Source organism: Heptranchias perlo, chromosome 6 (genome assembly GCF_035084215.1).
Source record: "Heptranchias perlo isolate sHepPer1 chromosome 6, sHepPer1.hap1, whole genome shotgun sequence".
Lineage (NCBI taxonomy): Eukaryota > Metazoa > Chordata > Chondrichthyes > Hexanchiformes > Hexanchidae > Heptranchias > Heptranchias perlo.
In genome coordinates, this window is record NC_090330.1 from 63,891,676 (window position 1) to 63,917,727 (window position 26,052).

Below are 26,052 nucleotides of genomic sequence, written 5' to 3' on the forward strand. Positions count from 1 at the left end.
TGCATTCCAGATCATAACTACTCGCTGCGTAAAAAAGTGTTTCCTCACGTCACCTTTGGTTCTTTTGCCAATCACCTTAAATCTGTGTCCTCTGGTTCTCGACCCTTCTGCCAATGGGAACGAACAATGTGGAATGAAAAAAAAACAAATATAAATTAACAACATGACATACCATCAAACACCTTGTGCATACACTTGGTGAATTATAAAACCTCTTATTGGTGCTTCCACATGGTGCATCCCCTGTGGCTTCAGCGAAAGTAGTGGCAGGTTGCTCAGATTCATGCCCTGACTGCTGAGATGCTCTCGGCCTATGGGTTTTGGAGCCCGTGAGGGCTCAAAGACTGCTCCAACTGCACCTGTGCAGGAGCAGACTCAGCCATTGGGAGAGGAGGCAGCATTGCTGGTATTGGTTGAAGGAGAGGCAATGGGTGAGAGGTGGGACCGCTTTGAGTGGAGACCACACTTCCATGTCCCCTTTTGCCATCAGCACTCTCCCGGGCCGGTGCAACAGTGTCCTAGGCCCAGCCATTTTCAGCTGCTTCATCAATGACCTTCCCTCCATCATAAAGTCAGAAATGGGGATGTTCGCTGATGACTGCACAGTGTTCAGTTCCATTCGCAACCCCTCAAATAATGAAGCAGTCCGAGCCCGCATGCAGCAAGACCTGGACAACATCCAGACTTGGGCTCATAAGTGGCAAGTAACATTCGCGCCAGATAAGTGCCAGGCAATGACCATCTCCAACAAGAGAGAGTCTAACCACCGCCCCTTGACATTCAACGGCATTACCATCGCCGAATCCCCCACCATCAACATCCTGGGGGTCACCATTGACCAGAAACTTAACTGGACCAGCCATATAAATACTGTGGCTACGAGAGCAGGTCAGAGGCTGGGTATTCTGCGGCGAGTGACTCACCTCCTGACTCCCCAAAGCCTTTCCACCATCTACAAGGCACAAGTCAGGAGTGTGATGGAATACTCTCCACTTGCTTGGATGAGTGCAGCTCCAACAACACTCAAGAAGCTCGACACCATCCAAGATAAAGCAGCCCGCTTGATTGGCACCCCATCCACCACCCTAAACATTCACTCCCTTCACCACCGGCGCACTGTGGCTGCAGTGTGTACCATCCACAGGATGCACTGCAGCAACTCGCCAAGGCTTCTTCGACAGCACCTCCCAAACCCACGACCTCTACCATCTAGAAGGACAAGAGCAGCAGGCACATGGGAACAACACCACCTGCACGTTCCCCTCCAAGTCACACACCATCCCGACTTGGAAATATATCACTGTTCCTTCATTGTCGCTGGGACAAAATCCTGGAACTCCCTTCCTAACAGCACTGTGGAAGAACCGTCACCACACGGACTGCAGCGGTTCAAGAAGGCAGCTCACCACCACCTTCTCGAGGGCAATTAGGGATGGGCAATAAATGCCAGCCTCGCCAGCGACGCCCACATCCCGCGAACGAATAAAAAAAAAACCATCACTCCCAGCACTCTGCTGGCCAGCAGGCTGGTGAGCAGATGTGCCGTGTTCTAAAGCCACGGCTGAAGTTTCTGTCTGCCTGTTTATGGCAGCAGACACGTTGGCATCCAGAGTCCGCACAGCCATTGTCATGGCCTGCACGGACTCATTTGAGAGCAGTGCTAAAAGCTCAATGGAGGCTGCTACTCTCTCCATTGAAGACATTCGCGCACTTACCCGTGCCACCAATCCCTAGCGATGGAGTTGGACTCCTCCAACCTCTACGCTATTGTGGAGAGTGTGCATTACCTCAGAAAGGTGGAGCTGCACCTCGATCATTCCAATCTTAACAATGTCCCGTGGGGTTCTGCAAAGGGATATAGACAGATTAAATGAGTGGACAAGAAGGTGGCAGATGGACAGAATATTTTTTAAATGGTGAGAAACTATTAAATGTTGGTGTTCAGAGGGATTTGGGTGTGCATGTACATGAAACAGAGAAAGTTAACAAGCAGGTACAACAAGCAATTAGGAAGGCAAGTGGTATGTTGGCCTTTATTGCAAGGGGATTGGAGTACAAGAGTAAGGAAGTCTTGCTGCAACTGTACAGGGCTTTGGTGAGACCACACCTAGAGTACTGTATACAGTTTTGGTCTCCTTACCTAATGAAGGATATACTTGCCTTAGAGGCGGTGCAACAAAGGTTCAGCAGATTGTTTCCTGGGATGAGAGAGTTGTCCTATGAGGAAAGATTGTGTAGAATGGGCCTATACCCTCTGGCATTTAGAAGAATGAGAGGAGAAACATATAAGACTCTAAAAGGCTTGACCGGGTAGATGCTGAGAGGTTGTTTCCCTTGGCTGGAGAGTCTAGAACTAGGGGACATAGTCTCAGGATAAAGGGTCGGATATTTAGGACCGAGATGAGGAGGAATTTCTTCACTCAGAGGGTCGTGAATATTCGGAATTCTCTATCCCAGATGGCTCTGGATGCTCAGTTGTTGAGTATAATCAAGACTGAGATCGATAGATTTTTGGACTCGAGGGGAATCAAGGGATATGGGGATCGGGCGGGAAAGTGGTGTTGAGGTCGAATATCAGCCATGATCTTATTGAGTGGCAGAGCAGGCTCGAGGTGCCATATTGCCTACTCCTGCTTCTATTTCTTATGTTTCTTATGTTCAGCGTCTGTGTCCAGCACAGCAGAGCTTGGAGAGGAGTGCGTCCCCTGCCGCGGACTCTCCACAGCTGCCCCTGCCACCGGTGTCTACTTTTGCACACTTGTGAGTGTTGAATCATCAGGTGACAACCCAACTATCTGGCTAACAGGACCCACCGAAGTGCGAATATCTGCTCTGGTGCATGGATGGATGTCATGTAACATTGCGCCCTCAGAAGAATTGAGCTCCTCTGAGAAATCGCCTTCTTCCATAGTGAAAGGCAATTTCTCAGAGGAAAGGCGAAACCCGGGAGTAAAATTAAGGGCCTTCAATTCCGTCGTGATTGCTCAAACTGACGCGCAAAATTTTTTTCCAGTTTCCCATGCGTTTAATCACCCACCTGCTGACTTCCCACCACCATCAGGTTAAAATCATGCCCCAGGTGCGGGGACTTCCCACATTCCCGTTAGTAGCTGGTAAAACTTATTTATCTTCAAAAGGAAGTTATCGATTTTGTTCTGCCTACCATCAATTGTTTTGCTTCTATTGTTTTTGATTATTCATTCAGCCCGGCCTGATACATTTAGGTAGCCATCTGAGATCGACATCTTTTTTATTATCCATTCTTGGGATGTGGCCATCACTGGCAAGTCCAGCATTTATTGCCCATCCCTAGTTGCCCTTTTATTAGCTGTGGTGGCGGGCCTTCTTCTTCATCTGCTGTAATCCATGTGGTGAAGGTTCTCCCACAGTGCTGTTAGGAAGGGAGTTCCAGGATTTTGACCCAGTGACGATGAAGGAATGACAATATATTTCCAAGTCGGGATGGTGTGTGACTTGGAGGGGAACATGAAGGTGAAGATGTTCCCATGTATCTGCTGCCCTTCTAGGTGATGATTTGAATGCGAATCTGTTGCACGTGAGGCCCAAGTTGTGCTGCCAACTGCTCTTTGTTGTTTCGTACGGAGCTTAGTGCCAAAGGAGGCCTGTTTTTGATGTTCTGAGATGCCAGTTGGCAGCGCTTTGTGACCTTAGTCAAGTTATACCACCACTTTCAGACTTAAAACTCCTTCATATTGATGCAAAAGTGGTTGTCTAATGGCAGCTTTAGGCAGCTACTGGGTTTGTGTCTTTGCAAGTCTTTCCTTTCCCATGCATCATAGCGTGGCTAAGTAACATGTAAATTATGCCTAGAAGTTGTTGTTTGTGTACTAATCAGAGATTAATTGAGGATTATTTCTAATATTCTTTGGAAAGTTTAACCCCGTTGGTTTTCGCATGGTTTTGCCGTTTTCAGTCTGTGGGCTAAAATATAGGCACAGTGATAATCCATGGGATCTCATGCCGTAACTCTGGAGACTGATGGAACTCACCAGAAAGCAGCAGAGACCTGGGGCCCGATTTTAGCACCCGCTATCGGGTGCGTTCTCGGCGGGGGGGCCTCGAAAATCGCGAAATCCAGGAGCGGGACCGGATCGCGCCTCGATCCCGCCCACTTCCGGGTTCCCCGGCGTGCGCGCGCAGCCCCCGCTGGTGGGAATCCCGCAGGCAATTAAAGCCAGCGGGATGCCACTTGACAATATTTAGTTTGGTATTTCAGGTCATTAACTGACCTGATTAAGGGACTGTGTGTGATTTTTGATCAACATGGGACTGTTTCCCACACTGGGGAAACACTCCCAGCTCGAATGGACGTGTTGCAGCTGTCAGCCTGTGGCAGCTGCAAAGGTCCATTTGACAGGTGGTGGGGTGGGGGGAGACCCTCACCCATTGCAGGAGGCCACTCTGTCACTTGGGACAAAGTTTGGCCTCCAACACCCTCCTCCTGACGGTCAAAGTCACCAACCTGCACACTTACCCCGGGGTCTGGAGACATGTACCTACCTTGCGGACCCCCTCAGATGTACATCTTGCGGATGGGGGCCGTCGTAGCTGCAGTCATGACCTCCTCGGAGGGCGAACAGTATCACCAGCCTCGCCATCCACGCCGTCCACCTCTGACACGTGGAGCTCCACAACAGAGTGCTGTGACACATCCACCTGTACAGCAGGAGGGAGGGCTACCGCAGAGAGAGATGCGTCGCAGAGAGCACTACCCTCGCCACAGGGTCCACAGACCGAGGCGCAGCCTCCTGGACCTCTTTGAGCAGCAGTGCACACGGAGGCTCAGAGTCACTCGACATGTAGCCGTGGACATCTGCAGCCTCTTTCATGCCGAGCTGCTCCTGGCTGGCCCGTGCACCATCTTCCTACCTGTCGCTGTCAAAGTCACCACTGCCTTCCCGAACTTCTCCTCCAAAGCCTTCCAGGGTGCAACCGGGGACATCGCCGATGTCTCTCAGTCGTCTGCACAGAAGAGCCCTGCAAATACACCTACACCCACTCTGCAGTGACACAATGGGTGGCATCAGTGGTGGGTCCTCATAGTGATACCCAGGAGCGGGCATTATTGCACAAACCAGACAGGATTCGCGAAGACATGGCAGTAGTGGTGCCAATATAATGTGTGATGTGAGTTGTTCTGAACTTCAATATAAGTAACAACCATGACAAACCCTCAAACACCCTTGTGCATCCCCTTCATGCTCACGACACCTTTGCCTCACGCTGCCTACTGCACATATGTGATGCATGCCCTGTGGCTGCAGCACAGGTGGTGGCAGGTTGAGTGAGGCTGGCTGTGAGAGAGATGCACGAGAGGGTGAGTATGGGATAGAGCCATGAGGTTGTATGAGGATTGGGTTGCGTGGTAGTGGCGGGGTGAGTACTGGCGAGGTGAGTAGGTGCAGGTAAGATGAGGATGGGGTTTGAGTGGGTATGAGGGGTGATGTGACAGAGTAGTGTTGGCAGTGCCAAAGGAGATGTGGGGTGGGGGCAGTGATGTGGCAGACGGAGTGTAGGGGAAAGACTACGTGTACTCACTTTGGCTGACCTACTGAGGTCATTGGACCGCCTCCTGCACTGTGTGCAGGTGGGCGATATGTTGGTGGTGCAGGTGACCCCCTCTGCCACCTTGAGCCAGGCCTTCCTGGTGGCGGAGGCGGGCCGCTTCCTCCCGCCCGCCGGGTGGAAGATCTCTGTCCTCCCCCTCCTCCTCACCCCATGTATTGATACCTGGGGTGAGGCATCATTAAACTGGGAGCAGCCTTCCCCCTGGGATGCTCCATGCAGTCATCTTTGCTATTGGTTGCAGCATCTGTCAGTGGAGGACTGCCCCTTTAAATAGAGCGCCTCCAGCTGACAGATCTTACTGCGCATGCGCAGCCCGCCCGACGTGCAGATCAGCAGCGGGGAACCTGGAGGAGCAGGTAAGTGAATCCAATTAGTGGGTTGCCTGCTGCGATCACGCGGGAAACCCACTAATTTCACCGGGCACGTTACCAACGCGCCCGCTTGCCCATCCGCCGAGAACCCACACCCCTAGTAAAATCGGGCCCCTGGTTATAGGAGTGTCCGCCTTGCTTTGTAAGGGGAGGAACCTACGCTTGCCCCATACAAAGCAAATATCATAAGGGAAGCAGGGAGAGGGACTCCCTCCGCTGAGAGTTACCACTTACCTGGCTCAGTCAGTATTTTCGATCATCCAGAGGATGTGAAAGTTATGATCTAATTGCAAGTTCTTACTTTCTTTAACAGTTCCCACAATCACAATGCACACCACACTGTACACGTGGCATTGAAATTATACTGTGGAATGATACAATAGTGTAATGGTTATGTTACTGGACAAATAATCCAGAGAACATGAGTTCAAATCCCACCATGGCAGTTTGAGAATTTCAATTCAGTTGTTAAAAACAATGGAAATAAAAAGCTGGTATCAATAAAGTGACTTTGAAGCTGTCAGATTGTCGTAAAAACCCAACTAATGTCCTTACCTGGTTTGGCCTATTTGGTCACGTGACTCCAGTCCCACACCAACTTGGTTGACTCTTAACTGCCCTGTGAACTGCCCTCAAGCCACTCAGTTGTATCAAACCGCTACCAGTGGTTCAAGAGGAAGGCCCACCACCACCTTCTCAGGGCATCCAGGGATGGACAATAAATGCCGGCATGGCAGCAATGCCCATGTCGCAAGAACTAATTTTTAAAAATAGCATATAAATGCTTTACATGCCTGTCTGAATTTCTTCTCTGTTACTTTGGTGGAGCTGTTAACTCATTTATTTTATATGGTTTAGTGCCTCTGCTGAGATGGCAGACAAAGGAGTTTCAGATGAATGTTTTAGTATTCATACTGAATTATTCCCACAGCATAATTTCAAAGCCGTGGCGTTTACTTTATCCTTTTCAAAGAATCGCTTACAGCACTAATAGGTACTAGCCAATAGTTTCTCAACGGCTATAATTAATTTCTTTTATATTTTACTCTCTTCATTTATGGAACTTCCTGGTGCAGGCCATAAATCAGTATCTCAGCCGGGCACCGCGCTTATTTGGTTCTTGCATCTGTTGGCATGATGGATGATGTTTGCCCGTATGTTAACTCGGGTCTTTAATAGTGATGCATACTGTTTAAAGAAAACCAGCCACAAATCTGTTCACAATTTGCTGGTGAGTTTGGGGCTTGAAAAGAGAATATTGGCATTTTTGGAGATGGATTCTGAGCGGTACCCATTTCCACTGGACCAGCCATATAAATACTGTGGCTACTAGAGCAGGTCAGAGGCTGGGTATTCTGTGGCGAGTGACTCACCTCCTGACTCCCCAAAGCCTTTCCACCATCTACAAGGCACAAATCAGCAATGTGATGGAATACTCTCCACTTGCCTGGATGAGTGCAGCTACAGTAACACTCAAGAAGCTTGATACTATCCAGGACAAAGCAGTCCATTTGATCGGCGCCCGATCCATAGGCTTAAGCATCCACTCCCTCCATCACCGGCGTAACATGACTGCAACGTATATAATCTACAGCATGCACTGCAGCAACTCACGAAGGCTTCTTTGACAGCAACTCCCAAACCTGTGACCTCCATCACCTAGAAAGACAAGGGCAGTAGGTGAATGGGAACACCTTCAGTGTCACTGGGTCAAAATCATAGAATCATAAAATCTTAGAAAGGTTACAGCACGGAAGGAGGCCATTCGGCCCATCGAGTCCATACTGGCTCTATGCAAGAACAATCCAGCTAGTCCCACTCCCCTGCAGTTGCCCCGTAGACCTGCAAATGTTTTACTTTCAAGGACTTATCCAGCTCCCTTTTGAAGGTCAGAATTGAATCTGCCTCCACCACCCCCTCGGGCAGTGCATTCCAGATACTAACCACTCGCTGTGTAATAAAGTTTTTCCTCATGTCACCTTTGGTTCTTTTGCCTATCACCTTACATCTATGTGCTCGGGTTCTTGACCCTTCCGCCAATGGGAACAGTTTCTCTCTATCTACTCTGTCGAGACCCTTCATGATTCTGAATGCCTCTATCAAATCTCCTCGCAACCGTCTCTGTTCCAAGGAGAACAACCCCAGCTTCTCCAGTCTATTCACGTAACTAAAGTCCCTCATGCCTGGAATCATTCTGGTAAATCTCTTCTGCACCCTTTCTGAGGCCTTCACATCTTTCCTGAAGTGAGGTGCCCAGAACTTGACACAATACTCCAGTTGTGGCCGAACCAGTATTTATAAAGGTTCATCATGACTTCCATACTTTTGTACTCTTTACCTCTATTTATAAAACCCAGGATCCCGTATGCTTTTTTAACCACTTTCTCAACCTGCCCTGCCACCTTCAATGATTTGTGTACATATACCCCCAGATCTCTCTGTTCCTGTGCCCCTTTTAGAGTTGTGCCCTCTAATTTATATTGCCTCTCCTCGTTCTTCCTACCGAAATGTATCACTTCACATTTTTCTGCGTTAAATTTCATCTGCCACGTGTCCACCCATGCCACCAGCCTGCCTATATCCTCTTGAAGTCTATCACTATCCTCCTTACTGTTTACTAACCGTCCAAGTTTTGTGCCATCTGCAAATTTTGAAATTGTGCCCTGTACACCCAAGTCCAAGTCATTAATATATATCAAGAAAAGCAGTGGTCATAGCACCGACCTCTGGGAACACCACTGTACACCTCCCTCCTGTCGGAAAAACAACCGTTCACTACTACTCTCTGTTTCCTGTCTCTTAGCTAATTTTGTATCCATGTTGCTACTGCCCTCTTTATTCCATGGACCGCAATCTTGATGCTAAGCCTACCATGTGGCACTTGATCAAATGCCTTTTGAAAGTCCATATACACCACACCAACTGCATTGCCCTCATCTACACTCTTTGTTACCTCACCAAAAAATGCTGGAACTCCCTACCTAACAGCACTGTGGGAGTACCTTCACCACATGGACTGCAACAGTTCAAGAAGAAGGTTCACCATCACCTTCTCAAGGGCAACTAGGGATGGATAATAAATGCTGGCTTTGCCAACAACGCCCACATCCCAAGAATGAATTTTAAAAAAACATGTCACCTAGTGAGTTCCTACAGTTAACCTTCTCAACCTTCTGAATAGACAGGGTACCGCTCATTCAATGTCCAGATTTTATGCTACCACATACAAAGAATCCTTCACATGAATATCAATTTTGCTGTGAGTTGCCAGCATGTATTTATCTCTTTTAATGAGCAGATGACTTGTGGTTGAGAAGGTTTACCCCTTGCTGACATGGATACTGACCCCTCTAAGAGTTGCAAGAGCAGCAGCTAAGGAGCATTACAATGAGGCATTTGCCTCTTCCAGAGTTGTCATGAAGTGGTTTTTAAGAGGCATTCCTAGTGCCTTGATGGGTCAGCAGGGGCCTGGCAGTATACTCCAGAGCATGTATCCCGCAAGGTAGGTTCCTGGGCAGCTGCTTTGCACACATGGAGTTGACTATCAGGAGGACCATCACTGGAGGACTTCTCAGTGATGGCCGCGAGGGGCACCAGAACTCAACTTATCATCTGTTTAACGGTCTCCCTTGGTCATCACTGTCATTGCTTCTTATCGCCGACCTTTGTAGAAATTACAAATCCTTCAGCCATTCATGAACATCACTTCGTGTCAGACCTCTATGGCCCTAAATTACCTTGCAAGTCTAAATAATAGGAACGAATAACTGAGCACAACACGTCCTAACCTCGGCAGCATGAGGCCCGGGTGATCTTAACTCCCGGGATACCCACCCGATCGCCTCGGGAAATAGGCTGCATGAGGCCTTTTTCAAGCGGGAATGCACCACAGTCACAAGGTTGCCCTCAGGTTTTCAGATGCCTCCCTGAAGGTCTTGGTGGAGGTGGTTAGGGCAAGGAGCCGGTACTGTTCCCCAGCATCTGCAGAAGCATATCCAGGATGACTATCCAGCAGGCTTGGACAGAGGTGGCTTACAGGATCAGTGTTAGCAGCATCACCCCCAGGACATGGGTTCAATGTAGAAAGTGGTTCAATAACCTCATAAGAGCAGCAAGGGTGAGTACAATTCTTCCTTTATTCTCTTCATCCTACACACTAATGCCATTCACTTCTCACATCCTAGCACTTGCACAACCACCAACTCCTCTCAGGACTCCATCCTCACTTCACATTCCTCACACTTGGCTTTCATTTCACCACCTCCCCATCCTCATTCCATCTTACTTCTTCTCCATCTCTCATCAGATGATCTATAAGCACAAGCCCTACACATCTCCACTTTCCTTTTCAACAGACACTCACTAACTCTCCTCCTCTTTCTGCAGGACAAAACAGCATGCATAATGCCAGGGACAGCAGCAAGACTGGCGGAGAGTACCTGACATAATTGCCCTCATCCAAATGGAGCAGGCAGCCCTGGAGATTAACGGGTCAGGTAAAGCCATGAGCATTGGGGATGGTGAGGCCGGTGGCTTCTCTGAGTAGAGTGTCTGCATATTACTTGTATCCCTTCATTCATCTCAGCAAATATTCGACGACCTTCACAACTTCAAGCTGCATTCTCAAGACTGTCACCTGCAACTTTCCAGCTTCTAACTGGCATCCTAATTCTGGTCCCTTTTCTCTATCTTCTAGGTCCTTGTCAGCAGCAGGAATCTACAGTGGAAGATACCTCAGAGTAGGACAATCCTCCTGAGGATTCACCGTTATGCATTCCATCCATCCCAGGCACCAGCCCAGACATTGGCACTCCGCTTGGGTTAGATAATGTCACAACGTAGTCTGCATGTGGTGGAACACCCAGTTCCAGTGAGCAGTAGCAAAGACAGCCCAGGAGACAACTCGTCTGAGGGCGTGGTCCTCTCCCAACTCTGCTGAGCAGGACAGAGCTGGTTACATCAGGAGCCCAGCCATGAAAAGGATACTGCTGGCCTCACAAAAGCAGCTATACTAGGTGGAGGAAGATCTGCTAAGGCGTTTCAGCACTATGGGTGCTTGTGGTGTGTCATCTCGCACGGCATCAGCACTCTGCAGTCTAACCTGGTCACCTCCAGGGACATAGCATCCCGGCCCTCACAAAGGGAATTGATGAAAGAAAATCGGATACAAACAGCACAGGGCAGAATATCAGCGGGGGATCTCCTCTTCTCCCACTGCAAATTTGGCGGCAGATGGGCGCAAACCCTCCATAAGTGCCCATTTGTGTTGTTACTCCTGGGATTTTGCCGACATTCCGCTGAAATTTCAGTGGAAATTTGGGAGAATCCCTGAAGAAATTCCAGGTGCACAACTCCATTTGTGTTTGTCTCATAGCTATTCCAATCTAAGCCACACCAGATACAATAATTGCATCCATGTAGTTGACGTTGTGTATAAGATAGCCTATAGAGGATATTCTGGGGTTTAAATTCCCCTTGGGTGGTAGCATAGGAATATAGGAACAGGTGTAGGCCATTCAGCCCCTCAAGCCTGTTCTGTCATTAAGTTAGTTCATGGCCGATCTGTACCTCAACCCCATTTATCCATCTTTGATCCTTATCCCTTGGTACCCTTACCTAACAAAAATCTACTGATCTCAGTCTTGAACATTCCAATTGACCCAGCAACCATGGCCTTTTGGGGAGAGAGTTCCAAATTTCCACTACCCTTTGTGTGAAAAAATGTTTCCTGATTTCAATCCTGAATGGCCTGGCTCTAATTTTAAGATTGTGCTCCTTATTCTGGATTCACCCACCAGAGGAAATCGATTCTCTTTATCATTTTAAACACCTTGAGTAGATCGCCCATCAATCTTCTAAAATCAAGGGAATACAAGCCAAGTTCATGCAATCTGTTTTCATAATTTAACACTTTAAGCCCTGGTATCATTCTGGTGAATCTGCGCTGCAACCCCTCTATAATGCCCACTTTTCCTTCCTGAGGTACGGTGCTCAAAACTGAACACAGTACTCCAGATGGGGTCTGACCAAGGCTCTGTACAACTGAAGCATCACTTCCTCCCCTTTGTATTAAAACCCCTTGAGATAAAGGCCAACATTCCATTATCCTATTTGATTGCTATTTGTAACTGTGCACTAGCTCTTAGCGCAAAATGGCGACCTGAGGTGAGAGGGCCCAGGCATAACCACTATCCACGAGATATGAAATGGAGGGGAGGGGATAGTTATGGTTCCAAGCTAAGCTAATCGCTGAAAATGGGTTGAATAGGTTGGGTTCAATGCCAGATCAGATGGGAAGTAAATAGCCTGCTGCCAAAAGCACAGAATCTGGCCACTGGAAATGGGCTTAGTGAGTGGAGGGATCCTGAAAATCAGATGAAAACCCAAAAATCATGTTGAAAACTCAAAAATGGTAAAAAAAAATAAATATCAGATAAGAATGCAAAATGGACTTGAGCAACTCGCACTGCCGTGCCACCTACTGACCAGAGACCTGTAATTATGGCTTGATAACAAATGCTGCACTTGGATTTTGCCATTTTCAAATGCTGAAATAAGATTGAGTATTATAAAATGATGTGTTAATGTAAGGTTTTGCTATTAGAAATGTTGGCGTCACTCCAAATTCGTGACCCAGGAAGTCAGCTTAGTGTGGTCAGCAAGTGCTCACCATGTGCTGCGTTTCCCTACATTATAACAGTGACTACACTTCAAAAGTACTTAATTGGCTGTAAAGAGCTTTAAGACATCCTGAGGTCGTGAAAGGCGCTATATAAATGCAAGTTCTTTCCTTTTTGCTTTATATGCAAGTCTTTTAATATCTATAATATATTAAAATCTTACATGTGCATGCACATCCTGCCTGCTCAACTTGACTTCTTGTTGTCACATTTTTTGTGTAAATTTTTTCCCATTATGAATTCTTATGATCATATTTACAATGGGTTTTGTCTATGTAAACTCACCACTGTGAATGGGCAATCTTTTCTATTTATTCATTCTTGGGATGTGAGCCTCGCTGGCAAGGTCGGCATTTATTGCCCATCCCTGGCTGCCTTGAGGAGGTGGTGGTAGTGGGCCTTATTCATGAAGCGCTGCAGTCCATGTGGTAGCGGTTTCATGTGACTTAGTGGTTTCCTAGACCACAAACCAGGGCTGTTAAGAGTTAACCATTTTTAAAATTTGTTCATGGGATGTGGGTGTCGCTGGCAAGGCCAGCAATTATTGCCCATCCCTAATTGCCATTGAGAAGGTGGTGGTGAGCCGCCTTCTTGAACCGCTGCAGTCCGTGTGGTGATGGTTCTCCCACAGTGCTGTTAGGTAGGGAGTTCCAGGATTTTGACCCAGCGATGATGAAAGAACGGCGATATATTTCCAAGTCAGGGTGGTGTGTGACTTGGAGGGGAACATGTGTTGTTCCCATGTCCGTGCTGCCCTCGTCCTTCTAGGTGGTAGAGGTCGTGGATTTGGGAGGTGCTGTCGAAGAAGCCTTGGCAAGTTACTGCAGTGCATTCTGAACTCTGTGCAGCCACGGTGCGCCAGTGGTGAAGGGAGTGAATGTTTAAGGTGGTGGAACGGAGTGCCAATCAAGCAGGCTGTTTTGTCCTGGATGGTGTCGAGCTTCTTGAGTGTTGTTGGAGCTGCACTCATCCAGGCAAGTGGAGAGTATTCCATCACACTCCTGACCTGTGCCTTGTAGATGGTGGAAAGGTTTTGGGGAGTCAGAAGGTGAGTCACTCACCGCAGAATACCCAGCCTCTGACCCGCACTTGTAGCCACAGTATTTATGTGGCTGGTCCAGTTAAGTTTCTGGTCAATGGTGACCCCCAGGATGTTGATGGTGGGGGATTCGGCGATGGTAATGCCGTTGAATGTCAAGGGGAGGTGATTAGACTCTCTCTTGTTGGAAATGGTCATTGCGTGGCACTTGTCTGGTGCAAATGTTACTTGCCACTTATCAGCCCAAGCTTGGATGTTGTCCAGGTCTTGCAGCATGTGGGCACAGACTCTTCATTATCTGAGGGGTTGCGAATGGAACTGAACACTGTGCAATCATCAGCGAACATCCCCATTTCTGACCTCATGATGGAGGGAAGGTCATTGATGAAGCAGCTGAAGATGGTTGGGCCTAGGACACTGCCCTGAGGAACTCCTGCAGCAATGTCCTAGGGCTGAGATGATTGGCCTCCAACCACCACTACCATCTTCCTTTGTGCTATGTATGACTTCAGCCAATGGAGAGTTTTCCCCCTGATTCCCATTGACTTCAATTTTACTAGGGCTCCTTGGTGCCATACTCGGTCAAATGCTGCCTTGATGTCAAGGGCAGTCACTCTCACTTCACCTCACCTCTGGAATTCTACTCTTTTGTCCATGTTTGTCCTGGCGGAACCCAAACTGAGCATCGGTGAGCAGGTTATTGGTGAGTAAGTGCCGCTTGATAGCACTGTCAACGACAGCTTCCATCACTTTACTGATGATTGAGTGTAGACTGAAGGGGCAGTAATTGGCTGGATTGGATTTGTTGGTATGGGACTGGAGTCAAATATAGGCCAGACCGGGTAGGGATGGAAGGTTTTGTTCCCCAAAAGACATTAGTAAACCAGTTTTTACAAAACCCAACAGCTTCATGACCACTTTTACTGATTTTTACTGCTTTTTATTTCCAGATTTTTTAAACTGAATTCAAATTCTCAAACTGCCATGGTGGAATTTGAATGGTGGGATTATTAGTCCAGTAACATAAACACTATGGTATGCTACCCCTTTTATCCGGCCACCAGTTTCCCGCAAAATCGCTTTAAATGCTTTCTGCATTTTTTTCTTCAGTAGAAGAAATTTCAGAACTAGGGTAGGGTAGGCCCAGATTAGGTCTGAAGTAGAGAGAATGCATGCTAGTCTGGATATAAATGAGGACAAGCAGAATGTTTAAGATAGTTCAGATTAACACAGAAGTGTCTGTACTGCACCGTGCTTATGCAATAAAACAATTCTTTCTTTCAATGGGAGAGACTCGGGACTGGGGAGTCAGGGTAGGCGTGGCACCCAACATTTCCTGCTGAGCCCAGAGCAGCAGCAGCAGCAACATGGTGAGTGGGAGTGGCACCGACAGAGGAGCAGCCAGTAAAGGTGTGTGTGAAACCTGGGGACCTTACTGTGGGCAAAGAGTGAAAGATTGTTTCCACTGGTGGGCAACTGGAGAACAAAAGGACCGAGATCAAGAATTCTCACTGGGAGAACCAAGAGGGAAGGGAGAAGGAAGGTTCTTGAACTGAGGGCTATTATATCATGGGATGCCTCACCACAAATGGAAATTGAGGTAAAGACTAGGGCATCATTTAAAAGGGAATGGGAAAATAGTTGATAATGAGGAATATAAAAGGATCTGGGAGAAACAGGCCCAGGTGAATTTCTACCACACAGTCTCAAGGCTGGTTCAAGTTGCCGAACACTTTGTTGTCCCTAAATAGTAACGTTCATGTACAATTGAAAAGTATAAATCCTACAGTAGCACTGACAATCACACAACTTTTATTTTTGTTTGTTCTTAAGTTGAAAAAAAAGAGAAAAATATGCTACATACTTTTTTACAGATTAATGGATATAGTCACGTATTACCCTATTCGTTCCTTTAACAATGATTTAATTGCTTCCTTTAATGTCTAGAAATATAAAAAGGTTTCTAAATTGGATATATAAACGAAAGAAGCATGTTTAATGAACTCCAATTTATCTCTTAGTATCCATTAAACCTTCTGCCTTGAACAGAGACTTAGTTAAATGGCTCAATTTGAAACATTGATGTCTGTCTCTGTGCATTGTATATATGATGCTGCCACTACAGGGATAGACAGGGGTAGTATAGTATTATATGTCTCTGACAAGCTTATTCATGCCACTATTCCTTTGCTCTCATTGATTTGAATTTTATTGGCGTTCGTCTCCCTTCGCTTTAATCCTCCTCTGTTTTGCTCGGATGCCTGTTATGATAACCTACACACAGTAATTATTTTTATGAGGCCTGCAGTTCTGATAAATTTGAATTAAGACTGTAAAGTTATTATTCTTAATCATCTTAACATTGATTTGCACGGACTGAACTCATAACAGCTCAGAATTATACTAGCTAATAAAAATTTACTCTGAGGATGTGTGTGATAATTTCACTGCTCAGCGATCTGTTGAGAAGTCGCTGCAGTGAAATTAAAAACTATAATTCACTACAGTAAGCTATCACTTAACATTGCCATTTCAGAATCCAGTTAAAAATAAAAATGAATTGCTTCTGACTATAATTTTACACCATTGGCAGTGAATTACAAATGCTCCTTCACTCATGCCAATGTCTGTAATAATTCACTCGCTGTTCTGATGGGTATTAGTTATTTAGTTCCCTGCCCTCACGGGAAAATAGCTACTAGTGCAAAGCCAACAGTGTAAAAGAAGGAACTTGCATTTATATAGCGCCTTTCACAGCCTCAGGACATCCCAAAGTGCCTCACCGCCAATGAAGTACTTTTGAACTGTTGGCACTGTTGTAATGCAGGAAGCACGTCAGCCGATTTGCGCACAAGTTCCCACAAACAGCAATGATAAATGACTAGATCACCTGTTTTCATTAGATGTTGGTTGAGGGTTAAATGTTGGCCTGGACATCGGGAGAACTCTCCTGCTCTTTTTCCAATAGTGCCATGGGGTCTTTTACGTTCACGTGAGAGGACAGACGGTTTAATGTGCATTTTCTTATATGTAACTGTTTCTCTATCTGCTGATCATTATCACAATGTCCTCTGCTTTAATTTGCTTCAAACCCTAAAAACTATGCATTTGTCTTGCTGTTCCTGACACCTTGATTTAATTTTTTTTGGCTGGGAATTAAAACCCATTAAAGGCTACGCAAAGCCAATGTTAACTGGATCACACAAGACTTGAACTGTAACTGTTTTCTGTGCAAAATTGGATTAGATTGACTCAGGAGCTGTTCAAAATGGGCCTCTGCCTTTTCTATATTTCTGCAGTTATCATACATCATTGCCTGGCACATGCCATTGCTTAAACGTAAGTTTAAAGGTGTTTTTTTTGCCTTGAATAATATCTTAGTTCAGTCTTTTCTGCTTATTTCAATTTAAAACAACCTAAGCACTTCAGAGACATTAGAAACACTATCTAAATAAGGAAATATCGTCTCAGCGATGTACAGTCCACAGGAAGGAATACAGGAAGTAAACAATTAAAATCAATGCTAGTCATGCTTTTCCTACATTACAACTGTGACTACACTTCAAAAGTACTTAATTGGCTGTAAAGCACCTTGGGATGCCCTGAGATCATGAAAGGCGTTATATAAATGCAAATGCAAGTTCTTTCTTTCGCTTTGGTAAATTCCTGAAGGAATCTAAATTATACCCACAATAAGCAATTTTTTAAAAATGGGCTTTAATTCTCCTATTTTCAAACAAATAGTTTTGAGCCTGTGGGAGAGCTGGATTTTCCAGACAGAACTCTAGTCAGGTGATACTTGCACCAGGTTCATCTTAAATAAGTATCAATGTTCCTCTCAGTACCAGATGTAGGTCCAGGTGCTCCAAAGCAATTAAAAAGCTCAGTACTGGACAAAGGTCAAGGAAATAGTACACATTTTGCTGGTCTCACCATGAATGAATGTAAGAGTAAATCGACTGAACCAAGGCTAATATCACCTGACCAGATTTTTGACTGGTGTTAACCTCCTGGGATGTGAAAATGATGAAACTCCGTGTGTAAAAAAATATGAAACATACGAAAATGACAGGCAGGAAAAGACCACCTGGCCCATCAAGCCTGCCCCAGACTCATGATGCTGAGAGCATCATCACTAGACACTTCCCATCACCCCCACAGCCATGTCCTCTCCTGGGAGAGGCAAAAAAAACAGAGAAAAACCCAGGGCCAATAAGGGGGGAAAATTCCTCTTCGACACCCTCAGACAATCAAATCCAGTCCAGGAGATCACATGGACCATGTGTTTGTCATCTGTTAATCCACGTACCTGGGTAATTAGAGAATGAAAAATCAGGTAATAAAGAATCAGCCAGTGGGGAATAAGAAAAGCTGGGTAATTAGTGAATAAAAAAATCAGGTAATGTGGGGAATAAGAAAAGCTGATAATTAGTGAATGAAAAATCAGGTAATGACAAAGTAGGGAGTGGGTGATGAGAAAAGGCTGGGTAATTAGAGAATGAAAAATCAGGTCGTGAGGAATCGGGGCTTTCAAAAAGGAATTGGATAAATGCTTGAAGGGAAAAAATTTGCAGAGCTACAGGGAAGGAGCGGGGGAGTGGGACTAACAGGATTGCTCTTGCGGGGAGCCAGCATGGGCTCGATGGGCCGGATGGACCGCCTTCTATTCTGTAATCATTCTATGATTCTATGATCTGACAGTGGGGAATAAGAAACGCTGGGTAACCAGAGAATGAAAAATCAGGTAATGAGGAATCAGACAGTGGGGAATAAGAATCGCTGGGTAACCAGAGAATGAAAAATCAGGTAATGAGGAATCAGGGCTTTCAAAAAGGAATTGCATAAATACCTGAAGCAAAAAAATTTGCAGGGCTACAGGGAAAGAGCGGGGGAATGGGACTAGCTGGATTGCTCTTACAACGAGCTGGCACGGGCTTGATGGGCTGAATGGCTTCCTTCTGTGCTGTAACCATTCTATTCTATTCCATGATGCGATCTCTGCCCCAGTCATGAACTGGTCCAGTTTCCTTTTGAAGGCATGCAGAGATTCAGCACCCACCACACCAGCCTACAACGCATTCCAGAGTCTCACTACTCTCTGGGAAAAGAAGAACTGCCTACCATCCAGTCTATCTACTTTTGCATAGTTTAAATGCATTTCCTCTGGTCCTCCCAAACCTGACAAATTGGAATAATCTATAAATAGGCTCGTTATCCAGCCCTTTCATTATTTTATAAATCTCTCTCAGGTCGCCTCTAAATCCATGCTGCTGAAGAGTAAATAGACCCAGCTCTTTAAGCCTGTCTGAGTAACTATGGTTCTTTAAACTAGGAATCATTCTTGTAGCTCTCCTTTGAACCTTTTCCAAGGCCGCTATGTCACCCATCATGTGATATCCGTTAGTTCCTGGATCCTTTGCTCCTGGGTAGATTCATCTCACAAACTGTTAGTTGGCTCAAGTCTCACTTCGCTCAATCTCTGAAAAATGTTTCACATACTCTAAGTGACACACTTAATGATTGCCTCTACCTTTTCTCCCTCTCTTTCTCTCTCTCTCTATCCAGTCCATTTGAAGGATGAGTAACTTTGTCGGAGATGCATTTTCCACCATTTTCATACAGATAGCCTTATGCACACACTAGACAGAGAACTCCTATATTATAATATTTAATGCTACTACTAATACTACTACCACTAATACTACTGCTACTAATACTACTACTACCACGACCACTACTAATAGCACTACTAATAGTACTGCTACTAATACTATTATTAATAATAATACTACTAATACTACCATCACTACTACCCTTTAGGTGTCAATCACCTTAAACAACTGTGTTTGTAACTACGATGACCTCAGGTTGAAGAAGCAGAATCCAGATGTCCCAGGTGGTAATTCCATCTCCGTAACTTCTCATCCTTCATTGTAACAAAGTAACTACCCAGATTCAGATACAAAAGCAACATACTATGGATACTGGAAATCTGAAATAAAAACAGAAAATGCTGGAGAAGCTCAGCAAGTGAGGCAGCATCTGTGGAGAAAGAAACAGAGTTAATGTTTCAGGTCAACGACCTTTCATCAGGAAAATGTTAACTTTTATACCTTTTTTAACCTTTTTTTAACATCTCCACCTCAAAATTGCAGCTGGGGTCCTATGTACATCATCGGACCCCGATTTATTTGCATATTACCACTGGCCGGTCACCCATCTCAGGACCCTACCCAAGACAGCAGCAGCAGGAGTGCCAAATTAAATGGACCAGTGAATGACCCAAAGCTTAACATGTTCATACCATAGTCAGTTTAAAATCATCCTTGATATCTCTGAGCTGTGGCCTTGGCAGCTTATACCATCAGTTCTTGTGAGAAATGCTTTGTTTCCATGATTTCTTTTAGCATTAGCTCTTTCAATTTCCCAGAATTCAGCTCGACTGCTGAAATTCCATCTTGAGGACATCTTTAAGGCAATTTTTTGGACATTTCCCTTACACTTGGGAACAAGAGACAGAGCTGGGAAATCTGAGGAGCAGGTGGATCAAAGTTAATATCGACCACTTTAAAATCAATTAAAAACATTGATAGAGAAATATAGAAACACTGCAGCTAGTTCTTTCCAGCCTTTTTAAAAGATAAAGTCAAAGAAATAATCTATGTGGGGTAGAAATCAGGATCATTATGGTTCTCTGTTGAATCCTTAAACACTCTGGTTTCTCTTCAGATCGTATAATCTTTCGCCTCCATGTAATGTTAACCCACATTAAAATATCCCAGAGAGGAATAGGGCATGAAGATGCTAAAAGTTCCTACAAGAACAGTAATAGAAACTGTTATTCATTTGTAGAGCAGGAGTGTCCCTTTAAATAGCCACTTAAACCACATTTCCTTTGATCTAGTATGTGAACCAATCATATAAATATCATCAGCTCCAGTGTCGGATGGTTAAGTGTTCATTACTCCAAGATATTGACTGAGGATGGCAAATAAATAGCAGATCACAGATAAGGATCTCACTGCATAAAACATTAGCAATTAATTTGTAAATGTATTATATGGTTGGGTTACTGATTATTAAAAAAATCAGTATCCAGTTTACAACAAAAGTGTTGAGAAATGTCAGCCAATTGTTCCCTGGCATCTGCCACTGATTATTTATCATCCAAGCTTTTATTCAAGTTGGACAGATGACACGTGTGCTCAAAGTGTTCACTCAGGAAATAAGGGAGAGGAGTACAGTTCTCTATGGAGGTGAATGGTGCCCTTCCCACAAGTACCTAGTACAGCAAACAAACAGATCACATGGTTAATGCAGTCTCCCAAACATAGTGCACTGGGCAGAAGTCAGAATTATGATAGTCTCAAAAAGAGCAGTGGAAGTAAGTAAAGCAAGGGGCACACATTGTCACCCACAAGCTATCCATTCATTTCATTATCTTCCTTAAAAGAGCTCAGGGAGCGCAAAGTTCCTAAAGATGAGTGCATTACGACAACTCCCAGCAAATCTCACTTTGATGTGTCATGTACAATCTGGACATTCAGAGAGTGGTAGCCCTTTCCACTGAGAAAGTTGAGGGGGATAACTGTCGGAGCTCACGATGCTACGCGGATGCCATCTATTGCACACTGTACTTTGTGGAATCCAGCAACATGATAAAGCTGGATAAAGTCTCAAAAAAAGTATGTCTAAAGTACAGTTTGGTATTCAAGTACCAGTAAAGAGGCATGTCACTATGTGTACCCCATCACATGTGAATCATTTTGTGCTGAACTATTATAAGCATTAAAAGATTATCCTGTGCAGTCCCACCATGAAAGGAACAGGGTACTGGATGTTAACTATACGTGGCCACGTAAGATCATGGGAGAAATACAAACCGCTGCCTAGGCATTGTATCGTGCCTGCATCGAGGGGCGGGTGCTACATATGCCCTAATGAGGCCGGCAGCAGGAACATGAAATATTAGTCCACTGGCCTCATTAGTTTATTACCGCCAGTCATGGCCCCAGAGGCAGTTCGCCAATACCGGGGGGAGGGGGGCGGCTGGGTAGTGGGGGCAGCAAGATGTGTCGGCTGGGACACCGGCCAAGGACCTAAGGTGAGTCCGGCTGGAAGGCAGGGAATTGGGAAGAAGGAATGACTTGGAGCCGGCCCTCGGTTTTAATGTGAAGCTTGGAGTAACGATCCTTTTCCTCCCAGGTCCATATCCTAGGAAGTATTTTGTTTCAAAACTTACTTTTTTGGCTGCAGCCTCCAGCGTTCCCTTTAAGGATCACTGGTTAACCCGCATTTAGACCTTGTTTTCCTGAACGCAGCAGGCCTAACGCTCCGCTCAGGGCAAACCAATTTCTGGTTTAGGTCCTAAAATAGGCCTTAGGCCCTTAATTAGCATTTTCAAGGGGCCTAATGCCAGATTTAGCTGGTCACCAGGATTGCTCGAACCAATATGGTGTTGATGTGTTTCTGAGGCTATTCAGGTGTGGAAGGTTGGCCCCCTAAAATTACACCTATTTTTTACTGGGAAAACGGGTGCAATGAGTTCCATTTTCACCTCCATCAGCTCTATAACTGAAACTGTGGGTACAATGACATACTTAGGACCCTGATGTAATTTTGGGCATCCGTTGAGTGGAGCGTGTGCTGTGCAAGCCCTGCCTAGTGGGGCTGAAAGCAGAGTAGCCAAACCAGCGGCCCTTAAAGGGGCTGCTGGAGGGTGCTTGAAAAACACGAGGCTACGTTTTTGTAACCGATTTTTGTTGGGACAGGAGGGGCTTGAGTGCTCTGCCTGGCCATGCAAAAATTGTCCCAGTCCCTCCGCAGCCCCAACCATTATCGGTTGCCTCCCCCTTTAAGGCCTCCCTGCCAGCTTGTCTCCGCGGAGGAGCCGCTGGAAGTTCCCCCCTCTCACCCACCCTCTCTCGCCCTGATCTGCGAGCTACCTGTTAGCACTTGCTCAGCACAGGCAACTCACCGATTTTACTTAAACGAGACCCGATCGCCAAAATTAATATTGACTTGGTGATCTCGAGCAGGTGGTGTGATTGCTCTTCCCACTGACCTCAAAATGAACCCACCCATTGTTTGTAATTGGGACCAGAATTTGTAGTGAGCGGTCTTGCTTGTAGCTGTAAAAAAGTGCCAGCTGCTCTTAGTATCTATGCATATTCCAGGCTCGTTTAAGTGGCATTGCTGGCCTCAGGCTCCCTATGGTGTCTAATATTGTAAGTCAGGGTGACAGCTACATTGCTTAGCATGGCAGATTGCAATGTTTGCTTTCCTGGTACCACAAATTAGCAACAGAAACATCCCTTGGATATAGCCGGCTTTTCCAACATCTTTGACACAATAGTTTGCCTGAATGTTAAAATATGTACATCTCCCCTGAATACAATACAGGTTTACAACAACAAAACAGAAAGTGAGTAGCGACATCACGTTTGTTGTTTTCCCAGGATCTAGGGTTCATAAGCTTCTCTCCCACTACCCAAACTTGAAAACATAGGAACAGGAGTAGGCCATTCAGCCCCTCAAGCCTGTTCCGCCATTCAATTAGATCATGGGTGATCTGCACCTCAACTCCATTTACCCACCTTTGCTTCATATTCCTTGATATCCTTACCTCTCAAACATCTGTCAACCTCAGTCTTGAAAATTTCAATTGACCCACCACCCACAGCCTTTTAGGGAGGAGAATTCCACATTTTCACTACCATTTGTGTGAAAAGGTACTTCCTGATATCACTTCTGGGATTCTAGCTCTAATTTTAATTTTGTACCCCTTTGTTCCGGATTTCCTTCACCAGAATCCCTTTATCATTTTAAACACCTCGATTAGATTACCCCTCAACCTTCTAAACTCAAGGGAATATGACCCAAGTTTTGCAACCTGTCCTCATAATTTAATCCTTTAAGCCCCGGTGTCATTCTGGTAAATCTGTGCCGTATCCCTACCAAGGCCAATATGAGGTCAATAAAACTGAGAAGATTTAGCCTCAGTTCCTGGGCTTAAGCACGGTTTGATGTAAAAGGGCTGCTCCCTGACTCATCCAAATCCACCAATCAGGGAGCAGCCTTTTCTAGTCACCGAGTCCCGCGTACAAAACGGATTTGAAATATGTTTAGTATTAGCTCCCATTGAAACTAACAGAAATTGACACCGGCTTTGTGTATTTAATGTACATCTGTAGGCTGTGTACTAGGGACTTTTATGATATCATTGGGACGCTTATCTCAGTTTGGGTGGGGGAGGGAAATTGCTTTTGCACCTTGTTGCTGAAGAACTGAGTGAACAACATTCAACTTTCAATTGTGTTATTATAGATGTTGTCAAATAAACTTGTTAGTTAGAAAGAAAGATTTGCATTTATATAGCACCTTTCATGGCCTCAGGACATCCCAAAGCGCTTTACAGCCAATGAAGCACTTTTGAAGTGTAGTCACTGTTGTAAAGTAGGAAATGCAGCAGCCGTTTTGTGAACAGCAAGGTCCCACAAACAGCAAGGAGATAATGACCAGATAATCTGTTTAGTGATGTTCGTTGCGGATAAATATTAGTCAGGAACCCTAACCCTAACCCTAATGCAGGGAGAACTCCCCTGCTATTCTTCAAATAGTGCCATGGGATATTTTATGTCCACCTAAGGGGACAGACAGGGCCTCGGTTTAACGTCTCATCCAAAAGAGGACACCTCCGACCATACAGAACTCCCTCAGTACTGCACTAAAGCATCTGCCTAGATTTTGTGCTCAAATCTCTGGAGTGGGACCTGTACCCACAACCTTCTGACATAGAGGCAAGAGTGCTACTACTAAGCTGCAGCTAACCATATCTCTGTTAATCCATCTCTGTATCCAATTAATCTTTAATGATTCTGGCAATAAAAGTTAAATGATCTTCATTCAGTGTCATACTGTCTCAGTGTGGCTATTGCTTTAGCTTGTGTACCTGCTAGTATAACTTGGATTAGGTTGCATGGAACGGTTCAAAAGAGAACTAATTTAGGCATCTTATAAACTTTAGATATGAATGATAAATTCCAACCCAATTCTCCAATGGGGGAAAGATTAGTCTTATAAGGGTTAATTTTATCATTCAGCAGGGGATGGAAAACAGGCAGTAGCGGATCAGCTGCCCGTTTTACACCCTACCCGACTTTTCCTTTCCATTGGTTGATCCACTATTGCCCATTATCTGCCACCGCTGAAAGTTCAAATCAGCCCTACATTTTTTGATTAATAGTGATTATCAATTAAGGTTTCAAACTCAATTCCTTACCTATTCTATGGGTCTTAGCTCTAAATCGATCATACAGCTTTCCTTTAGCTTTTCCCTATTGATTTGCCAGTGCTGCCATGTTTTCCCCTTGTGACAGCAGTTGCTTAATGGAATATAGTTTGTGATTTATTGTGGCTCCACCATGGGAACAAGTTAAACAAACTCCCCTCATCCAGCACAGCATCCAAATGCAAAACACAATGTTGGGAATGAAAAATATTTATTTGATTTTGAAAATAGTTGAGTATCATCAAAAAATGTAACATTAAGGCCAACTATCTAAACAGTTGAATATATAAATGTATAAAGAAAAAAAGAAAGAAAGAAAGGACTTGCATTTCTTTAGTGCCTTTCATGACCTCAGGATGTTCCAAGGTGCTTTACAACCAGTTAAATACTTTTAAAGTGTAGTCACTGTTGTAATTCAGGAAATGCAGCAGCCAATTTGCGCACAGCGAGGCCCCACAAACAACAATGTGCTAATGACCACATAATCTGTTCCAGTGATGTCGGTTGAGGGATGAATATTGGCCAGGACACCAGGACAATTCCCCTTGCTCATCTTCGAAACAGTGCTATGGGATCTTTTACATCCACCTGAGACAGCAGATAGAGCCTCGGTTTAACATCTCATCTGAAAGACGGCACCTCTGACAGTGCAGCACTCTCATGGTACTGCACTGAAGTGTTAGCTTGGATTATATACTCAAGTCTCTGGAGTGTGGCTTGAATCTACAACCTTCTGACTCAGAGGCGAGAGTGCTACCACTGACAGTTATTATAGGCCCTCAATGCGTGCTATTTGTGCACAAGCTCTGAGCAATGGCAGCAATTTAATTGTAAACTCAGAGCATTTCAGGCACATGGTGGGCCTCAGGCCTCCGTACCAGATATCACAGGGAGCTGACGTTCAACAGGCGTCAGCATAATGGACGCTGGCCAATAAATTAGCGGCCCCTCTAAGTCCATACAATATTTCCTATTTTGGTTTGCTTGGAAATTGCCACTTTTATAACTTCAGTCTTTTAGGTGATCCAGTCTCCCAGAACAAGTGTGGATGCCTCCGTGTTCGTGCACTCTGGGTAGCTGTGC